The 5,781-nt window shown below is 40.6% G+C and overlaps 1 non-coding gene across 1 annotated transcript; it reads left to right on the plus strand.

The window, feature by feature from the left end:
• Window positions 1–4,714: 4,714 nt before the first annotated feature.
• trnac-gca (transfer RNA cysteine (anticodon GCA)) lies at window positions 4,715–4,786 on the plus strand. Its single transcript has one exon. It is a non-coding gene; the product is annotated as a tRNA-Cys (tRNA).
• The last annotated feature ends 995 nt before the right edge of the window (window positions 4,787–5,781 follow it).

Genomic DNA, 5,781 nt, shown 5'->3' on the forward strand with positions numbered 1-5,781 from the left:
GGGCTGAATTTCCCTGGCCTTGTGATGGCAGGCTTGGAGGCAAGGGGGGCCGGGAAAATAGGGGTGAGCTGTGTTGGGATGGCTGCCCGCACATTCCTGCCGGTGGGAATTTTCCCATGGGCATGCGGGAACCCGGATCAGCTTCATGCACCATGGAGACAGGCAACCAATTAAGCCGATTACAGATCCAATGAGGTTCAATTTTGCTGCTGGTGGACAGCCCCACCTCCAACCCCCCAAACTGCTTGTCGAGGCCTCCATCTCCATGGAGGCAGCCTCCCTGTGACAGGCTGTGGGGGCCATCAGAGCTGGAGGCTCCATGTCCCAAAGGGGGGGTTGCCGGCAGGAAAGGCTGCATTCCTGGCCCGAGCGATGCACCAGGACTGCTTTCCCCTCTGCTTCTTGGGCCTAACTACTTCACCCCTAATAATTTTAACTTTCAATATACACCTCCAAGGTACTGAGGCACCCTTGTGGTCCTTGACCTGCCTCAGCAGCTCCCACCTCTCTCGATGGGACTGCTGAGGCTCCAGAGTGCTGGCCCCTCTGATTGGGCCAGCAGCATTGGGAGCCTGCCCGCCATCCTTAATAGGACAGCAAATGAGGAGGCGGACAATTATGAGGCCTCCTCTGGGAATCTTGTGCTATTGGGTGCACTGCCTGCAAGTGTGGGCTCAGGAACCCCATTTACTTCTGACGTTGGGGTCCTGAAGCTCATGGGAAAATCCAGCTCTATGTCATTTGAAAGGTCATTTTGCAGAGTGGTATCCCTGTAAAGGCATTTCTATCTTCAGTATGATACAGACAGTATTTCCCTTGTCCTTCAGCACTCTGATATAAATATCACTGGCATGTCATGATACAAGCAAGCAGAGGCACAGAACCAGCTCCACATAAATGCAGGATCACGGTGCTGTAAAAAGCTGATTCTTCCATACTTGTCTACCCATATTAGCACCACTGAGAAGATTCTGCACCACTGGAATGTGTTGTCTTAGCAAGATTCTGACAAAACTACTACACACGCAGAGTCGGATAAAATGTAAATGATGTGAACAAGTCACGTGCCCATGATAAAAGACATGCTTCCATCATGAACAGCACCAGTTAAGGTAAAAAGGAATGTTCAGTGCATGGAAATTGCAGGTGCCTGTTTGAATTTCTCTCTTCCAGGATTCCAACTACTGTGTAAAAGTTCTCTAAAATAAGAAAGGACAGCGCAAGGTCAAACTACTAGGAGGCAGAGAAGATTTTGTGCTATAGATTATATTTAATTCTATGATCTTTCCAGACAAATAGACCAATTTGAATGGAATTGACAGCTTTTCAACCTGCCAGGTTCTGAGTCAGGTGAATGGGATTAACAAAGCTCAAAGCCCTCTGGTTCCGTGTACCTAGAGTTCCAAAAGGCATTTGACAAAGTTCAGCATAAAAAAAGTACTGGTTGAGCTCAAAATATGAGAGAATCAGAGTAAATCTTGAGAATAGTTAAGAAATTGGCTGCAGAACTATATCATAGTACTTAGTGGAGATCCCCAAGGAGCAATATTGGGAATCCTATTGTTTCTAATTTATATTGATGATTTGGATTCAGAAACTCAAAGCAAATTTGCAGATCATGCCAACCCCGGAAAGGCTATTGAATCTGGGGAAAAGGCTGCTTAGGAACTAAAAATAAGTTGGATAAAATATGCAAATAGGAAGAACAGTAGCAAATTAAATTTAATGTGGACATGTGCAAAATAGTGCACATAGGTATTAAAAAAATGGCAAATAGGAATACTGCTGAAATAACCAAGGATATAGTTGAAAGGCATGTAGGATCTCAGTAGACTTGGTGCTGAACATGTCCAACCACTGCAGAGCAGCAATCAAAGTAAAAATGCTTGAGCACAAGTCAGAGGAGTAATCCTCAAACTCCACAGTGTTCAAGTCAGCCCATACCTAGAGTACTCTGTCTAGTTCTCGTTATTGAACCACAAGGGAGATGTTGAAATCCAGGATTATTTCAGAAAAGAATCACAAATCCCATACCTAGCATCTGATGACTGAAGTATAAGGAAAATCTGGAGACATTTCAGCTTTTCATCCTTGAAAGGAGACAACTGGAAGGAATAAATAGTATGGAAAAGGTAGGTCCAAAAAATTATTTCAAATTAAACTGTGAAAGTAGTACAAGTAGACATGGGTTCAAGTGGTCCAAAGGAAAATGTAGGACTGATGTCAAGAAGTTCTTCACAGTGATCAACACGTGGAATGGGCTTTCTGGTGAGTAGTGGAGCCAAAAATGGGGAAATTGTAGTGTCTCTGTGGATGGCTAAGCTGAGGGAAGAACTAGCCTTCTCATCCATGTTCATTTTATGATCACGTAAACAGTAATTAAGAAATGCAAACAGAAAAATTTGCAGAATATCACATTTGTTTTATTGTAAGTTACAGAAACAAACAATTCATCAAAATGATGAGGATAACTCACATGCAGTCTGGTCACTTTTGTTCGTAACATCTGAATGAATTATTCAAGTAAACTACAAGATTCTAGCAGCACTGATACAATATATTTCAGTTCAAAGAGAAAAAGTACACCTACATTATTCAACACATTTACAATAAAAGCTGGGATTTCTCAGTAACTGAAGAGAACAAAAAAAACAGTTCTGAAGTTTGAAGCGATCAGCCTAAATACCAAATTTTTCAAAGTAGTTCTGCAATAAAAATGTATTTTTTGCACATTCAGCTGCTATTGAACGAATACAAAAAGCACCCTGGTAATTTTATGTGAATTGCATTCTGACCAGATTGTATTCATTCTTGGGCCTAAAACTAATCAAGAGAAAAAAAGCTGCAAATGATGCAGGTACAGAACATTTGAAAAATTTGTACCTTTCCCTCACACATTTGCACTTAAAACATAAAATAGATATATTTCCCAAGAACATTTTAAAGTGCATGCATAGTTGCCTCTGCATGTTAAATAACTTGGCTATTGTGGCCAACAGAATGCTACCATAATATTCCCTCTTCAGTACATCATTTGTTAAATATAGCCACAACTTATCACAAATAAAACAAATAAAAGCTCTTAAGTATTTGCTATATAACTGTATCAATATATACACTATGCGATGCTAGAGTGGCAAAAATAACTCATGAATTGGCCATCTTGTTTCCAGACGGCAAGCTACTTTAATGTGACAACTTAACCTCTCAGTACTGAAGCTTATACAATTATATTCTATAGTAAGGGTGCTATTCTTAGTTGAGTCAAGGCACATTGTTGGCGCAGTGCACAGGCAGATTCACTTCGCATGTGTTATGGCTAACCTAAGAACATGAGTGAGGCACATTAAATATTGTTGCATTGCCAGGTTATATGAGCTGAATAAAACCAGATGCAACAGTTTCCTGTTAAGGTCAGCATACTATTGTCAGTTATAACAAAAGTGAAGCATTTGTGTCCTTGATGATATATCTCATTAATTCTGACTTCCTGGTCACAGTACACACTGGGTTAAAATCAGGTTGAGAAATTGGTTAAGTCTTGCTAATAATACATTTAACACAAGGTAGAGCTATGAGGCCAGATTGTGCTGTCAAAATAACAGTGTGGTGCCCACTGTTACTTATCGGTAAATGGTACAGCAACTTCAGGCAAGAGCCAGATGCACAGTTAAATGTGTAAATCCGGAAATTGCTGTCTGAGTTGCACCACTCCACCTTTGCTTTATGAAAACAGCATTTGCTGATACCTCACCACTGACAATGCATTAAATGCACTGACAATGCACAACAGACTAGCTGAGTTTTGTGATTATACATGTTTTTAGCAGGTAATTCTTTTTAAGAGCCTACACCTAAAACATTCACCTGTATTTTCTCTTTAAAAGGTGTTGATGGTGTTTTCCAGCATTTTTTGTTCTTATTTAAGAATTCTAACTTGTCAGTTCTTCTTCCTTTTTAATAGGGCCCAATATACTTTGCTGATTTTGTTTTTTAGATGCAGCCAAGTTTCACAGATCATGCAAATATTTTGGGACAGATTAATCTGTGACACAGGAAGGGGGTCAAACCATTCAATTCGATAACAAACATGCTGTGGTATTTTTAAAGTATATATCTATTTTGCAACTCTCATGCAGTTTGAGAACACATTTTTTAATCTCCTTTGTTCCACTTTATCTCCTAGGGATTCTGAGTGATGGATCTGACATCTACCAAATCAAACAGTCATTCTGAACAAGAATGAGTAAGAGGTCAGGCCAAGTGCCCTGTAGCAGTGAACCACTACATAAAACTCATTTGGGACCATGTTTAAAGGTTGAATTTTGTGCTGTTAGTGTAGGAAAAGCACATTTGATGTTTTTAAATATTCCAAGGAAATAGTCTGTAATTACTGTAAATCTTTATTTAGAGATACAGCACTGAAACAGGCCCTTTGGCCCACCAAGTCTGTGCCGACCAACAGCCACCCATTTATACTAACCCTACTGTAATCCCATATTCCCTACCACCTACCTACACTAGGGGCAATTTACAATGGCCAATTTACCTATCACCTGCAAGTCTTTGGCTGTGGGAGGAAACCGGAGCACCCAGCGAAAACCCACATGGTCACAGGGAGAACTTGCAAACTCCGCACAGGCAGTACCCAGAATTGAACCTAGGTCCCTGGAGCTGTGAGGCTGCAGTGCTAACCACTGTGCCGCCCTTTGAAGGGGGTATAGCTCAGTGGCAGAGCATTTGACTGCAGATCAAGAGGTCCCCGGTTCAAATCTGGGTGCCCCCTAGCTAAGTAAATCTATTTATTCATTTAACACGATACATTTATCTGTAAATGCTCACATGCACACATCTCTGTCCTGGGATTGCTGCAGTGTTCCAGTGAACATCAACGCAAGCTCGAGGAACAGCATCTCATCTACCGATTAGGCACCCTACAGCCTGCCGGACTGAACATTGAGTTCAATAATTTCAGAGCATGACAGCCCCCCATTTTACTTTCATTTTTAGTTTTTTTTCTTTTTTCTTTTTTACAACCTTTTTTTGCATTTATTTCATTTCATCTTAGTTTGTTCAGTTTGCTTACCCACTGTTTTTTTCATGTTTGCACTTGCTGCTGTTCAATATTCAGTCTGTTATACCTTTTCTGTACTAATGCTTTGTCTTTCAACACACCATTAACACATTGTTTGCCTTTGCTCCATGACTTTTTGGTTAGCTATGTGGCCTTGTCCAATCTACACCTTCTCCTTTGTTATCTCTTGCCCCACCCCCACCTCACTTGCTTATAACCTGTGACATTTTTAATATTTGTCAGTTCCGAAGAAGGGTCACTGACCCGAAACGTTAACTCTGCTTCTCTTCCCACAGATGCTGCCAGACCTGCTGAGCGGTTCCAGCATTTCTTGTTTTATTTCAGATTTCCAGCATTCGCAGTATTTTGTTTTTACATTTATCTGTTTATTATTCAATAAAACTGACTAGCAGCTTATAGCTCAAGCTACAATCTGGTATAGTATTTATTCTTTATCTTCCTTAAGTCAAGGAAATCACTTTGGGGCATGTGGCTTATTCAGTCGGATGGAATATAGTAGCAAAACCTTGCTGTTTGACCCATTATATGTTCATTATATTTGTACAGATACTGAACATGTCACACTCCAGATAGTAGGAAGCAAGAATACACCCAGGAAAAATATCGAGTGTAAAAACTCAAATTTTAATAATGGGCACAGGTGCATACATATTATATCCTGCATATGCGGCACAGTGGCGCAGTGG

This window comes from Heterodontus francisci, chromosome 3, assembly GCF_036365525.1.
Source record: "Heterodontus francisci isolate sHetFra1 chromosome 3, sHetFra1.hap1, whole genome shotgun sequence".
Lineage (NCBI taxonomy): Eukaryota > Metazoa > Chordata > Chondrichthyes > Heterodontiformes > Heterodontidae > Heterodontus > Heterodontus francisci.